Raw genomic sequence first — 17,642 nt, forward strand, 5'->3', positions numbered from 1 at the left:
TGATTACCAGTCTTATCTTGTCATCAACTCATGAGGTAAATGGTCCCAACTCCCGCACAATGGGTCACCAAGAATCATAACCACTTCCGCAAACACTTTTAATTAATTTAGTGACGCGCTTCAAAGGATATGCCTGAATGATAAGGAGCATGCGTGTTGAAGTGCCTTTGGGTAAAATAACTATCTTTAAACATTTGTCGTCATATCAGTCCTTTAATAAGTTCAACCGTCACAAAATAAGTACTTGTGATGGTTTTGTGTCACAAATAGTCGTTTCAATAGTAGCAACGTTCTTGGTTAGTTCAACAAGAAATTCACTGAACAGATATGCGACACCCTACTATCCTCTCGAGTGGGTTAAATGGGCGCGGAAAAAGTTGATATATTTGCATGGCGTGGAGTACAAGATCGTCTAGCTACAATGAAAGGATTAAAAAAAGAGGTATGTTAACAGAAACGCCAACTTGCAAGCTATGTGGAGAACAAGTTGAAGATGCGGATCATTTATTTACGGGGTGTTACGTCTCGGCGGTACTATGGCATAAAGTAAGCACGTGGTGTAAAACTCAACAAACCTTTGCTTTTACAATGAAAGAACTTTTGGAATTTCACAAAAAAACGAATTTAGAAGAATTGAAACGGCGGTACATACAACTTATCGTTTTGGCAACATGTTGGGGGATTTGGAAAGCAAGGAATGAGTGTATTTTCAATGGGAAAAGAGTTAACATAGATGCAACTTTCGGAGAGATGCAAGCTACAACTTTTCTATGAATTAAAGGGAGAGCAAAACGGAGTCAAATGGAGTGGAATAAATGGGTGCGATTTAATGTAACACTTTGATTGTAACGGGTTTCGTTTTTTTGTTTGCTGTGTTTGGTGATATTTAAACATTGTAAGTTGGGTGGTTGGCTTAGTAGCTTACTAACCATGTAGACTGTTGTAAACTTTTGGTGACGAATGAGATTGTCTTTTGCCATTCAAAAAATAAAAAAATAGTAGCGATTTAATGCTGAAATTTTGTAGCACGATCACTTTTGATGTTTCTTAAAGAGAGAAAATACGTGAAGTGATAAAGTAGTAAATATAACCGAGATATGAACCCTCAACAAACTCGTCAAATCAAAGTATTTGTTATTTACATTAGGTTCATATCTTCTTTCATTTTCATCTTCAATACTTAGGTGGCGTTTGCTTCGCAGAATGTTTTGTAACTGGAATTGGAATTTGCATAGGAATTAGAATTTGAGGGAATTGAATTTGGAATTTAAACATTCCAATTGGAATTGGAAATTGTTGGAATCGGAATCTTAATTCCATTTTTGTTGTGTTTGGTTGTCAAATGAATGGAATCCATCACCCCGTCACCCAGTCGAAACAGTACGGGTCGAAACCGTTCGCAATGAAACGGTACCACGAAACGGTTCGATTCAAAATGGTTCGCGCCGAATCGGTTTGTGTCGAAACGGTTCGATTTGAATCGGTACAGGTCGAAACGGTTCGGTTCAAAACCGGTACGGGTCGAAACGGTTCGGTTCGAAACCGGTACGGGTCGAAATGGTGAGGGTCGAAACGGTACGGGTCGAAAGGGTGCGTGTCGTAACCATTCGGGTCGAAGATTCCAATGAATTTACTTTAATTCCTTCACATATAGGAAGGATTTTGAATTCCTTTAGTTAAAGGAATTTATGTCTAATTCCAATTCCAATTTCATTGTCAACCAAACACATGAAGATTGGAATTGAGATTAAAGGAATTTATGTCTAATTCTAATTCCAATTTCATTGTCAACCAAACACATGAAGATTAGAATTGAGATTCCAATTTCATCAAATTCTGTGAACCAAACAAATTAAGAGATGAAATTCAGATTCCAATTCCTTTAAATTCCATTGAATTCCTGCAAACCAAACGCCCCTTAGTTTTCTTTGTTTCCCTCACGTTTTAACAAAAACATTTGGTGTCCATATACAAACAAACAATGAATGCTAAGAGTCGAGTCGTATCGATACAAAATGTTTGGTGTTTCGATAGAAGCTTCCATTTTGTTGACTTTATATATATATATATATATATATATATATATATATATATATATATATATATATATATATATATATATATATATATATATATATATCTGAGTAAACTGTCAAATGGTCTTTGAGGTTTAGTCACTTTTACCACTTTAGTTTAAAACTCAAACTTTTTGAATCTAGGTCCTTGTGATTTCAATTTTGTTGCTATTTTCATCCAAAAGCAAAATCTAGTCAGATTTTTCAGTTAATATTCAGTTTTTTTGTCTTTTTCCTCCTTTTTATTGAGGGCAAAATCAGGGCCGGCCCAAGGGTAAGCCAAATGAGCCTTGGGCCTTAGGGCACCAAAACTATAGGGCCTCCACAATTTGATGAAATCACAGTCCATTTATAAAAGATTTAAGGTGTGGGTTATCAACAAATTGATGGTTGGTAGTGTAGTGGTTTTGTGTATGTATGGATGTTGGTGAGACCCGGGTTCGAATCCCTGGTTCATCATTTTTTTTCGTGTTTTTAAATTTTAACACAATCTTTCAAATAATTACACTTGGGCTCTTCAAGTTTAACTTTCAATCATATACATTTTTTTGGGAAAAAGGCCACAAGATTTTAGTTCGCCTTAGGCCACCAAAATGGTTGAGCCGGCCCTGGGCAAAATGGTCAGATTTTTTTAATTTGTTATAATAAAAAGTTAAAAGATCATTTTGCCCTTCATTAAAAGGAAGGAAAAAGATTAAAAAAAAAAACTGGATGTTAACTGAAAAATCTGACCAAATTTTGATTTTAGATGAAAATGACAAGAAAATTGAAACCACGGGAACCTATATTTAAAAGTTTTGAATTTTGAACTAAAGTGACTAAACCTCACGGACCATTTTAGCAGTTTACTCTATATTTTTTTTTATTCCAACAACTTAAACTTAACGTTTGTTCTTAAATCACCCATATTATTCATTTAAAGTTTCTAAAATATAAGAGCTTTAATCTACTTCGTATAATACTATATGCATAAATGCATGTAAATGACGCACATGGGAATCACGAAAATACAATAAGAGATAATACTACTTATAACACGGAAAAGTGAAAATATCACAGCGTGGTCCCTTTTTTTTTTATAAAAGGTATTTTCAAAATTTTGAATTTACACATTGGTAACTAAATATTGAAATTAAATGCATTAATAAATGCGTAACTAAGTTTTACGCGTGTTACACTAAAAAAATAAAGAATACTAAAATGATAAATTTGGGAAAAATATTGTGTGACGAAATCATGTTTTTAAATAGATGGAATTCAGGTCTTGATAGCGCCAAACCAATATTTGGCCCGTTGAGACCTTTACGTCCGCTATTGGGTCTTGTGGTTACACTTGTAGTAGTAGCGGAGCTACTCCATTAATTTAGAGGTATCCTGATTTTTTTTTTACCGTACAATCATACAATAATAAAAAACTGATAATAAATAAAGTAAAACAAATACCTATCAAGTATCAAGGGCCAAGAAAACTGAAAACTCACAACAAAACGTAGAGGGACGGTGATCAACGATTTCAACATCAACAAAACGCAGGTTCAGCATAGGCGATTTCAGCGGGGACGATGTTTTGGTATTTTGTTCAGATCGACGTTTTGTTCCCATTGTTGCCCATAATCACAAATCAAAATGGGCCTCTTTTAAGTATAATATTGATTATGGATCAGCAAGATCAATTGCTAGATGGTCAAAGCTAAATATAGAGGAGACCTACAGAAAACTGGAAGCACTTAGAGCCAAAGATCCAACTGTTCCTCCAAAGCTAATATATCCTACAGCCACTGCTGGCAGGCCTCAACAGACTCAAACCTTCAAAAAGCTTCTCTCAACATTTGCTTTACCCACAAATGCCTTGAATCAATTAAAAAGACAAAAGTAGACAGATGAGGAAGATGAGCAAAGGTTTGAAGAATATAGAAAAGGGGCAATCAAATGTCAGATTGAGTACCACAGGGATAATGCTGCTGACCAACTCACAGCTCAATTAACTGAAACAATTAAAAGGTTAGCAAGCAGACCTCAATCACCAAACTCATCACAAATAAGTCTTATCCCAAGAAAACCATATGATCCAAAAATACTAAAGTGGAAGTCATCCTTAGACACCCATGTATTGACTTTGCTCAGATTAAATGGTGATGTTGAAAGGATAAAAATGGAGGATGCATATGGTCTGAGTGCATGTGACCTTCAAGATCTTTTGAACCTTCAACTTGAAAGGGATGATGAAGAAGACATGATTTCCTTGGACTTTGAATTATAGTTCAAAGGGCAAATCCGGGAAAAGCTGATGAGAAATAAAGATCAAGAATAAAGAAGTGTTTTGGCATCATCTGTTCTAGGGGGAGATTGTTGGCTCATGTGGATCCCACCATGAGAACAAATGATAGAAAGCCAAAATAGTTATGCAATCAACTGATCCAGGATAATAGTGTTTTGGATTCATTCTCCTCCCAATGATAAAGGCATTAAACGACTGCTGCTTTCTAAGGTCTACTACAAAGCTAAGGTCTGTTGGTTTACAAAGTCTGCTAAAGCTAAACAGCTGATGAAGTCAAAGGTCTGCTGGAAGCAAAAGTCTGATCACCCTTTGAAGAAGGTCTACTGAAGCTTCATCAGAGGATAGAGCTTCATCATAGGATAGAGCTCATCAGAGGATAAAGTCATCAGAGTTTGTAATCAGTGCTTTGTAATGTAACAATGTTTAGCTTAGCAGAGGTTAGAGTTTGTTAGTGTTGTTAGATATCATTGTCTAGGTGACATCAGCTAAGATTCCACAGTGGTTTGGTTTGTACTATAAATAGAAAAATGCATTTACTGTTCTATAAGGATCACTTCACACACTTGCATTTTGTACGAACAAACAAAGTGATCTAAGGCTGGGGGGAGAATTGTATTCATGCATACGTAAATCAATCATTCAATTGAAAGTATTCATGATGAAAGCAAATCTCTCGTTGTTTGTGTTATAAAGTTTACATTCATTCCGCTGCAATTTATTTCATCTTTTTTATCTTCTATTTGTTCATCTTAAACAAATATAAACAATTCAAACTCAGATCCTAACATGGTCGTTAAAATAAGATTATCGGGGTGTGTGTATAGAAAGGACCCTTTTCTTTCCTTTTCTTTTTATGATGGGATGATGCTATTATTGAAAGTTTCAGAGACTGTTGCCAACATTTCATATATTTCATTTAACAGATCCCATTTATTCAAAGAGAAAGAACACTCAGACTCTTGATAATCATTGTGAACTTGAGAACAGGAAGCTCAACACTCAGACTCTTGATAGTCATTGAGATTTTTTAGCAAGCACGACTGATGATAGATGACTTGCACTATCAGAAGAAAACTTAAACAAACCACCAAACTAGGACATCAACATCAATTGATGTCCAATTGACGAACACGACTGTGTGAAATGAGATTTATTTAAAAGTAAAAAGAAAATACATAGACTGCCAGATCGAATGGTCGTTTATCTGAGTTTTCTTTCTCTTTAATGAAATGAGATTTGTTTCAAAGTAAAAATAAAACAAAAACCCGTTTTCCTTGATAGCAGAAGCCGTTTGATTTGATGGTTCTGAACACTATATAGACTGCCAGATCGAAATCCTAATGTGTGAATATTAACTAAAAAAAAGGAAATCTTATCTATACGGTCGTATACCATTATACGGCCCGTATAAAGCTATATACGATCATGATTGTTTTAACATTGTGTATACAGGCCGTATAAGGTTATACAGCCTGTATAGAATAATATAAACTGACAAAGGTTGCACCCACAGACTTTGTCAGTTCATTTTATTCTATACCGGCCGTATAACCTTATACGGCTCGAATACACCATGTTAAAACAAGATTTTACCATTTGTTAATATTAACACCCATTTTTTTTTAAAATGGTTGTAATTGGTTGTGAGTGGAGGAGAGAGAAAAAAAAGAAAAAGTTGTTCACCGGTAAATTTGAAGGAGATACTGTTCACCTCTATAATTTATTATTATTTTTTAAAAGTGATTATGAGTGGAGCAGATAGAAAAAATAATATAAAAGTATAAAAAATATTATTTAATTAAAAAAGAGAGAAAATATACTGCTTTTAGTATAATTATAGAGATGGAGTAAGATGACTCATTGTGAATCTCATAGCTCATCCCACCTCATCTCTACTCTTTTTTTTCGATGAACACTTTTTTTACCTTTTTTTTATTTGTTTCACATCATGAGGGGTCAAAGTTTAAAGGGTGGGATTCCAAATTTTTAGGAAGAGCCATCGGAATTTTTAGCTTAAAAGTTACACTACTTTTCTCAAGAGGGTGCCCGCCCCCCTCACGCGTAACTCTATCCGCCCCTAAGACTGTCAGGAATAATCTAGAGCAGAAGTAAACAAAAAAAACCAACATAACTGTTGTCTTTTCATAGGCATTACAAATCTGAAAAACTAGCAAAGTCAAAATTACACCTATAATACTAATTAAGTGAATTTATGACTAGCACGTTCTCGCTATTTGTGTTCAATAACTTTTTCCTTAGGTTCATTTACTTAAATTCACTTTATTCATTATACAAATGGACATAAAATACTTCTAACTTATATCCGGATAAAGAGGATACATATAGGGAAAACACATATCTATATTTTAAAATAAGTTTCGACTATTATGCCGGCTTGTATGCAAGTATGTGTATGCTCGTTAAGTCTTCCATTAATGTTTGTTACCATAACAAAGGGTATTATAGTGGTTTTACACAAACTAGACTGAAAAACTTAACGTCCATTCATACTAGGGAGCATTTGTGTTACCCGTTTAGAAACCACAAGAAACATACATGTAATTTAAAAAAAAAGTTGAAAAGTAAAGGTGAGGAGCATTTGGGCAATTTACTCTTTAAAAACCTACCAAAATCAAAACTACGCCATGCTTTCTAAATTAAGGGGGTGTTTGAGAGTGCTTTTCAAACTTTTTATTGACTTTTTGAAAAAGTTAATATGGAGTGACATTTTAGAACTTATGACTTTTCCCCTCGTATAGACCCTCAATCCCAAAAATCATTTTACTTTTAAAAAAAGCAAATAAGTTAAGTTGTTTCAAAAAGCTTAGTCAAACATGCCCTAAGTGAAATGCGACTAACACCCCCAAAGGCAGAATAATTTTGCCATGTTCAATTAAATGAATGTATGACTAACACGGTCTCGCTATTTATGTTAAATAATTTTGTCATTAAGTTCATTTACTTTCATTCACTTTTATTCATTATACATACGGACATAAAATACTTTTAACTTATATCTAGACGTACAAGATACATATCGGGAAAACATGTATATTCTAAAATAAGTTTGGACTCTATTATATATATATAGAGGCCGGTTATTATACAAGGGTCTTTATTGTACAATATGTACGCAATGGCCACAGACGTACGATCTTCCATCATTTAAACGCGGGCGGAACTAATTTATACAATTAAATTAATCAAATTAATATATATAAATCATATCGCGAAGATTAAAATCGCCATTGCGAAATCATAATCCCTGTATATCAGCGAAGATACTTCAAAATCATGCCCTAAATCAAAATCAAAAACCTTACATTCTTCTTCCCCAACCTCCGTTCGACTCTTCAGGTGCGATTTCAATGAACGTTAATAGGGACTACTGATTTGGGAGTTGTAAAGGAGAAACGGAGCAAGACTAAAAACAATTGACCACAATCGAAGAAAATCAATCCAGGTTATTGATTATACATGCGGTTTGATAATGTGTTTTGATAAGGGTTTTGTAGGATACATACGTTTTTGTATTATTCGTTGTGTTTGGTAAGGGTTTTGTCTGATACATGCAACTTTATATGATTAGGGTGTGTTTTAATAATGGTTTAGTGTGATACATGCGATTTGGTATGATTAAGGGGTTTTGAGTGGGTTATGTGTTGGTTATAATTCTTATAATATGCGAAATAGATGTAAAAATTAGTTGTGTTTGGTAAGGGTTTTGCCTGAATATGCGAATTCTGAAAATAGAGTTTTACACTATATGCGAAATACATGTGAACTATTAGGTTATGTCTCGGTTATGATTGATTTAATATGCGAAATAGATGTAAGAATTATGTTTGGATTATTCTAATATGCGAACTCTGATTATACATTGTGTATATCTGTGTTATGAAAACAGGGTTTTACACTATATGCGAAATACATGTGAAACTATTAGGTTATGTCTTGGTTATGATTCTTATAATATGCGAAACAGATGTAAGAATTATGTTTGGATTATTCTAATATGCGGATTCTGATTATACGTTGCATATATATGTGCTTTGAAAACATGGTTTTACAAAACATGCGAAATACATGTGAAACTATTAGTGTGGTTTCTTATAACATGTGAAATACATGTGTACATATTAGTGTGCTTCTTATAATATGCGAAGTCTTTTTTAGTAACATGCGATTTTGTAGAAATTGATGATGATGATGACTTTGAGATGCCTATATCCACATTGAGGAAAGTAAACAACAACAAGAAGAAAGGGTTGTAGAAGAAAACATTGATGATGATGACTTCGTTGAGCTTATACCAAAAAAGAAGAAACTGAAAGAGGGTGAGAAACTGAAACAGGCTGAACCACCTAGAACACAACCTAGGCCTTTCTTTGAATATCACAACGAAGCATTGCTGTTGAGATGTCAACCTACACCGTACATGGAAACTGTAAGAAACTTTTCAAAAGAACAAGTTGCTGACGTGAAAAGTATGGGCTTTGGGTCTATTCTAGATATGAATCTTAACCATATTTCGACACGTTTAGGATTTTGGCTAGTTAGAAACTTTGATGAGGAGTTCGATGAGCTTAACATAGGTAATCATCAAATCAAAATTACTTCAGGTTCAGTTTATGAGGTCTTTGGAATACCAAAAGGATCTAAGCCAGTTGTTACGGTTGTTGATAAAAGAAGAGTTAAAAAAGTTGAAAAAAATGAAAAGAGTAAGGAACCCAAAGGCGGGGATAGTATTATAGATCAGTTCATCGGTCAATGGGCAGACAATGAGAGGATTACTCATGGCTTGGTTGCATCGGCAATTAACAATCAAAGAGAGGGAGGAAGCTTGTTTAAAATCAATTTCCTAGTATACTGGATGACATTTTTTTGTGGAGATTACAAAAGCTACAACTGCAAATGATAGATGTTTGCTGGGAGTAGACGTTGTTGAAGATATACCGCATCTAGATTGGTGCTCATATCTACTGGAGACGTTAGGCCGGACTAGAAAGGGGTGGAAAAACACAAAAATATAGTACGTGGGACCTGTGGCCTTTCTTACGGTATGTTTTACTATATCTGCTAACAAAATAAGCAAAAATAAATAAATATGTATTCTAAGTAAAAATTACCTCTTTTTATCTTTAAACAACTTTTATACACACATGAGTACAACAAGAGGCATCGGCTATTCGAGCAAGTCGTCGAGATGCCGGTTATTCGTTATATCACATCTGAGCTGATTGATAAAGTTGAAGAACGTATTTCAAATAACAGACCTCTGACGGATAATGAAAATGAAAATGATTTCAAACCAGAGCAAAAGCAGGGTCGTACAACGAAGGAGTATACAATACCACCCGTTGACACCACAAAAAGCTACAGAAAAAGAACTGTGTCTGCAATAGAAGACGAAGAGGACCCTTGCGGGCACACAGATGATATGCTTGATTTCGACATTGACATGCCAGAAACTTCGCAGTTGAACCTTGTGACGGGAGTTGGAACACAGACACAGAAAATGATGGACTATTGCAACACTCCTGTTCAACTTTCTCCTACTATAATATATGGTTTCGAGCAACAACAACAATGAGAGGCTTCGAACATCAATAAACGGGTATGCCCATCAATATTAATTTCATTCATTTTTACATACAAACATTGATGATATTCTCATCGGATTATTGTACCAAAAAATATTACAGAATCTGTTGAAACGAATGGCCAGCAATATCAAAAAATACAATGCACTTGTTCAAATTGTTCAAGAAATGAACAAGTTGGTTTCGGATGCAAAAACAAAGTGTTTTTGGGTTCCGGAAATTATGCAAATGTGTAAGCAGTGGGAAGACACGCTTCGGAATACACTAGTTTGTGTGCAGCTTGATTTGGTTCGAGAGCCTGAATCTGTAGCTTGTGATGTTGATCAAGAAGATAACACAAATGAAGAATGTAGAGGGAATGCAAAGGTTCAAGAAGTCATAGCCGATGTTATGGACAGTGTGAGACACATGGAATCAGAAGGTAAACATGCGATTTCATATACAAATGCGATTTCATATACACATGCGATTTCATATACACATGCGATTTCATGTATACATTTGATTTCATATACAAATGCGATGTCATATATAACATGCGATTTTGATTCTGGCTTATTATAATTCAAAAATTTGTGTGTAGGACTACTGCAGGCAGCCAAATGATGGAGGAGTAACATAGACATATGATGGGGGAGTAACAGACACCTGTATTGCAAAACTGAAAACTGTGAACCGGGTGTATACGTTTACAACTCACTAGTGCAGGGTAAACACTTATATTACAATATAAAAAAAGAACAAAAGCTTATATGTTTTAACTTAAACTCGCATGCAGCTCGCATGCAGAGAGTGGTGAAACTGCGATGGAAGCAATGAATTTAGCTAAATCTACAAAACACCTTCCAGAAAAACATACTTCCATAGGTACAAAAATTTATTACAATAAAAAGAGTAAACTTTTAACATTTTTTACTAAAACAATTCGAAACACACTTGAAGATTCTAGGCCCAACAATAAGCATAAATCTGAAACCGAAGTGGAAGCAGTTAATTTAGCAAAGACTACACAACAGGAACCACAAGAAAAGGATTTGGGTATCGAAAGTGAAAAAGAAAGAGACGTGGAATACCCTTCGGTGACGGCTGAAGAATTGCAATCGGTTGAATCACTTTTGAGCCTAGCACCCAACCTAGTAGTACACAAAGGAAGGACCCAGGTATGGGGAAACAAAACACAAATCCAGCTGAAAAACAACCACCTACAAAACAAAAAGCGGGAAAAAGGGGACGTGGAGAACAAAAAAAGGTGGAACCAAAGGGGTTAAATGATCTCCTTTATAAAACAATAAGACTCGCAAAAATTCGAAATGAGAAAAGGTATGCAGACCTTGGAGATGCGTTTTATTCCCCTTTCTGCAACAGAGTGGTTAATATGCATGAAGCCCTCCTAGATCGTGAGTTGAGTGTGATTAGATACACATTTGCTACGCTTAAGGGAATAGAGTAAGTAAACAATTACATCAACTAAAAACATGCTTATATATATATGCTCAAAAAAGTTAATTGTATAATGTTTGCCTGGTAGCTCATTGTTTCACCATCAAAAACTGGGGTTCAAACATACAAAACTGTCTTCAAAAGCTTCTATAGAAATCAATATGTAGCATCAAACGGAATCGATGCATTTGTAGATGTGCTCAACCAAGAAGAGAAGAAGAGGGATAGAAAATCACCACCGGACAGACTCCTCCTGTATGGTACAATGCTGGTATGTTTCTGGTTTTCGCCCAATATAATTTAGCATTTACATGTTTATGTAAACATTTTTGCATGGCATATCCAACAAATTCACATGTTTCAAGATTTTCGCATGCACATGTAAGCATTTCGCATGTAAACATTTTAACATGTTCAACGTTTTCGTATGTTCAACATTTCGCATATAAACATTTTTGCATATAAACATTTTGCACATAAACATTTTCGCATATAAACAGTTTTACATGTTGAATACATTTCGCATGTAATAATTTCGCATGTATACTCACATGGTAATACATTAATAATCCTTACATGTAATACTTAAAATACAACTAGATATCATGTACAAGGATAACTACACCGACAACCAACGGCTAAACGTATTTACCTCAAATCTTGAAGACATCTTACAGAAATACGAGGTAAAAAAACTTGGATTGGTTGACCTTTTGTTTATTTCGGTACTTCAAGGTGACCATTTCTATTGCATGTGCTTCCACATGAAAACCGGCCAAGTTAATTTGATTGACAATTCAGCAATTGAACAAGAGTTTAAAGATAGATACAAAGGGCTTCCAGACACCCTGGTAATACCAAATTTGTTCATGTCCATGTTATAATGATGTAAAACTACTGACACATTGTTGCTTTATTACAGAGAAGGGTACTAGTTTTATACCTAAAAAAGGCCTTAAAAATCACAACTAGCAAACAAGTTAAAGAATCACCTATAGAAAGAAAAGAGATGGAGTGGAGAACTGTTACTAACGGTGTAGGTTGAGGAGTCTTTACAATGCGATATATGGAAACATATAAGGGGAAAACACTGTGGATATCTGGGTTTGTGAAAGAAGATGAGGTTAACAATAGACAAAATTCGCAACTCCATCTTCTGAGACACATATATCTTAGTAAGATTATTCTATCTGAGTACAATCTGGAGCGTCAAAGAATAATTAAAGAGACAAATGCATTCGATAAAAGGCCGGACAGAGACATATTTATGAAAGATTTGGATAAAATATCACAGAGAGGTTGAATGAATACTTTCGAAGGCCAATATAAACTTGTCTATGTTTGATGTTGGATTACTGTACGTATTACATTACTTTTTGTTTTGAAATTGCATGTTTGAAGTATTAGAAACATGACATGGGAAAATATATACTACGTGAAATATGGGAAACATAACATGCGAAATTAATTTCTAAACCATAACATAACATGCGAAATAAGGGAAAGATACAAAGATACAAAAATACACATCATTTTATTAGATGTTTGATAAATCAACAAAGTCATTCGAAAGATGAAAGAAACTTCATTTTCATGTCCATCGAGCATCTTAAAATAGTTATTGCATCCGCTAGCTCTTTCAACTGCTTCTCTATCCCTCTCACCCAGATCAACCATGAACATCACAATGATTTCTCTAAGACTACTCACTTGCATCTGAGAAAGCAAGTTCACGATTTCTTGTCTTCTGTTCATGTTTTCTGTTACACAAGAAATATTAGTTTCCAACATCTCTTGACATGAGCGATCATCTTGATTTTGTTCTTGAATCCTTTTTCTCAAAGCCTGTTTGATACTTGAATCCCAACACAAAGCAGAAGAGGATGTTGGGAAGTCTGCCACTTTTTTAGAAGATAAGAAATAAGTGGTTTGAGATTGGGATATAAAGAGAAAACTCTATATGAAAACAAAAAACACTATGAACTAAATTATTGAACTGAATTGTTAATATGAATTATTGATGTAAAGCCCCTTCATCTACACATGTTTTATATAAAGCTACATGCGATTTATGTAACTTCAGTATGTTTTATATATATTGAAAACTACATGCGACTTATGGTACATTCTATGCGAAACCAGCATGTTGTAACTTTTATCACGTGCGAACTGTTAAACTCAAAACATGCGAAGTTAACATTTTGATTCCATGTTTTATACATGCGATTTATGATGTAATAACATGCGAAACCAGCGTGTTATGCCTTTCAACACATGCGATTTGTTAGACTCATCACATTCTGATCCCATGTTTTATACATTCGATTTATGATGTAATAACTAGGGGTGAGCAAATGGGTCTGACCCACAGGAACCGGACCGATCCGACCTGGAACTGGGAACCGTTTTGTATCAATACCAAGAACCTTAACCGACCCATTTTATGTGGGTGCGGGTCGGTTCCGTGAACGGGTCTGATGGTTCCCCGAACCGAATTTAAGGCCCAGAACCGTATAAAGGCCCCATATATAATTTTGAGATTATTTTTTCCGTATAGTTGTGTTAATTCAGTGAGAAAATATTATTGCATACTAAACCTACTCTTGACTTTATGTGTTATTGAACTTAATTCCAAATGAATAACCGATGAGAAATGATTTTTGCAAACTAGATAGTAGGTAACATTATTGAATGTTTATACAGTTTGTGTGGTTTTCCTAAGCCTCTACTTGTACAACAACCATAGAATTCATTGTGTCCTGATATAATATAATTTCGTATCATTACAATTCGTTAAATTTAGTTGCTATATTGCCTTTATAAGTGTTAATAAATTAATTTAGTTTTTTTAACTCATAGTTGTCTCTAGCGGTTGCTATGATCGCTATAGCGAATAGAGTAGCCCAAAATACCCCTTCTTCAAAACTTTCCAACTAACCATATAACCAATAAACAGCAGATCATCAAAATTATAGGAGCTCAACGAAACAGTACACATCAATCCAACTGATCGGTTGAAAAAGAACACCGATGTGAAGGTAAAAAGCATATATTACAAAGTTCAAACCATATCAATCCAACAGTAGCATTAATTAAACAAAGCTTCCAAATTCAAAACATAATTAAAAACAAATTAAACCATAAATAAAAATTTCAAATACGTGTTCAAACAAAAGATTTGTTTGATCTTTCTTCAATCTTCTCTATTGCTATTATACACTTTTGCCGTTAACCTTCATTCGATCTTCATCTTTTCAATATTCTCATAAACATCTAAATAAAAGTAACAGTTAGAAAAAAAACAAACGAATATGGTTAACAAAATAATAACACATACCTTTTGTGAACTCATTGAATTTCTCGTATTCTTCCTCTTCATTTATTTCTTTTCTCCCGGGTCGAATCCAGTCCTGTGTGCAAATTAACGCCTCAACAATGGTGGGTGATAACGAACTTCTGTAGCATTCTACTACTCGCCGCCAGTGCTAAAAGCAGACTCAGTAGCTACGGTTGAGACCGGAATAGCCAATATATCTGAAAAAAACAAAACATTTTAGTTGGATATACATTAACAAAATATATAAATTTATAAAATAAATAATTATTACCTTTTGCTATCCGTGCCAAGGTAGGATATCTAGTGGAATTTACCTTCCACCAAAGCAATATATCAAACTCGTCGTTCATTAATTCAAGATCTTCTAAGAGATGTTTTTCTAATTCTGTCTTCTTACTAGAAGACTGTCCAGCAACACCCCGAAATTGTTCAAGCTTACCCATCTATTGTTTCTTACCCCGACCTTGTTCAACTGTATTAATTGGAACGCGTGAACCGACTGGTTCCAAATCCTCATATTCTCGTAGCAGTTTGTGCATCTCAAATTCCACCCCATCAACCATTTCTTTGACATTTTCTTTAAATTCTTTATCTGTCTTTAACTCACCGTCTATTTTCATCAACTCACAATTTTTTACACAACTGTACTCTATTATTGTAAGTTTCACACGGGGATCCAAGATAGCCGCAAACCCAAACAACTTATTACTCTTACTATTATCATAATCTTCATAATATTTATCAAATTTGAGTTTCATCGTTGATAGCATATTCAAAAAATCATAATGTAGTCCCGATTCATTAAACATTTGATAAGGTTATCACCAATATCTATACCCTCAACATATACCTCATGTGCTATCACGTAATTTGTACAAGACAACTCTATTGTTTTTCGTTTGAAAAGTTCTAGTATTGCGGTTATTTTTTTTTTGCAAACATCCGGTCACTACAACATGGTATATCTTTACTAAAACTACTATCCCTGCGGCCATACAAATCAATTGCCTTTTCTAGTTCAATAGCTCTCTCCAACAATGTCACACCCCAACTGATGGCGGAATCATCGGGGCATGGCACTGAGCGAAACAGATTGTTCAAAGAAATTCCATAACAACTATTATTACTGAATAGTTTAAATATCATGTCCCATACCGTGACCCATAAGATAAATCTAGTTATTACAGACATAGATATTCTTCAAACAAAACAGGTTCCGACAACTCAGATTTAAGTACATAAATATAAATTGTTCTTGGTTTCTAGACTCTTTCCTAGCCTTGATTTCACAGCAGATAGAGCAAATAAGCATCCTAAACACCTGTCACATACGTTAAAATAAAGTCAATACATAAAATGTAAAGGTGGGCATACAAGTTTGATAATATATAGAGTTTGAATAGTTTACGCATAACCAACACGTACACAGAGGAAAACGAAGCATGTTAATTATCGACATGGACCTATCGATACCAATGACTGCGGGTTGACCGTCCGAGACGGTTCGCAATACATGATTACCACCGTAATCCATGCAAGTAATTGTCCTTAACAACCCCCGTGTAAACGGGTGCTGAGTCCAAACTATAGTACTACGTCGTTAAGGCAGGTAGACAGCATTCCACGTGTAAACACAATCAACAGGCATTCATTAAGTCACGTAATACATGCATATTGGTTAGCGTTCAAATAGTTTGAGTAGTGTGGTCGTTTGTGTTTTGATATAAGCAACGTATGTAACACCCAAAAGTGCTAAAAGCAAGAAGGGATCGAGTATACTCACAGTGATTGATTATGGATTGAAGGGAGCGCTGAGAGTAGGGTTAGCCTGAATAGTTCGATAGCACAACAATGAGTAACGTGGAAAAACAGACAAGTGTGAATGGATCGAATGGGCTGGTCGATCGAACGGCAGGTTCGATCGGACGGGCTGTTCGATCGGCCGGTAGGCTCGATCGGCTGGGCCATTCGAGTGGATTGTTTCTTCCTCTGGTGTGTTTGTGTTTGAGGATTTGAACTTTTGAAGTTTTCGTTGTAGTATATGAGAGCACTAAGGTGTTCTTACCTTTCAGGTCGATCGATCGAACGGTCTGTTCGATCGGCCGGATTAACCGATCGGCTGGGAACTTTTGAAGTGGTTCTCAACACGATGCCGCTCGATCGGACAGACTGTTCGATCGGCTGGCATTCTTTACTACGAACGAGTTGTAAAATCAATCAAGTGTTGAAGCATAGTATCTCATGATCCGAAGAGTAATGTTTACCAATCGAGTAGCATACTCGATCGAACATCACTTCGTCAATACCATACCTCAGGGAGTTTGAAAAGTGAGACGCCATGTGCTAGCCGATCGGCTGGCCCGGTCGATCGGCTGGCATGTCCGATCGGCTAGGCTGTTCAAACAGCCTAGCCGTTCTGCCAGCAAGTCTGACCTGGTCGGCCTTTCGTCTAATTCTTGGCTGTTTAATTACTTGTTGTCATATCGAGGTAGTTTGATAACGAGTTGAACTATGATATCCTCCGTTCCTATTCGTTTCTTCGGCTCGGGCAGGAATCACCCAAGTCCGGCCGGTGAACGGTTCGGAACGTCGGTTTAGAGTTTAACCCATCGTCGGCGAACCTTGTATATAGAATTCGAATCTTGAACCTCTTAACTGTTAGAACAATTAGTTAGCCGGTTCAAGCTCCGTTTCTACCGGTTTAAGGTTTCGAGTGTAAATGGTTGAAGAAAGTTGGAAAATTATTCGTAAAAATGTTAAGATTCTTACAAATCTTAGTTTGTTTATGTGGAAACCGGTCAGATCTAAGCTATTCATGGTTGAATGAGGCCAAAGTTTGGTGTTCTTCAAGAACACCATGATGACATCACCCAAGAACACTTAGATCTTGGTGATTCCATGGTTAGAAA

The sequence above is a fragment of the Helianthus annuus genome, chromosome 2 (genome assembly GCF_002127325.2).
Source record: "Helianthus annuus cultivar XRQ/B chromosome 2, HanXRQr2.0-SUNRISE, whole genome shotgun sequence".
In the NCBI taxonomy this organism is placed as follows: Eukaryota; Viridiplantae; Streptophyta; class Magnoliopsida; order Asterales; family Asteraceae; genus Helianthus; species Helianthus annuus.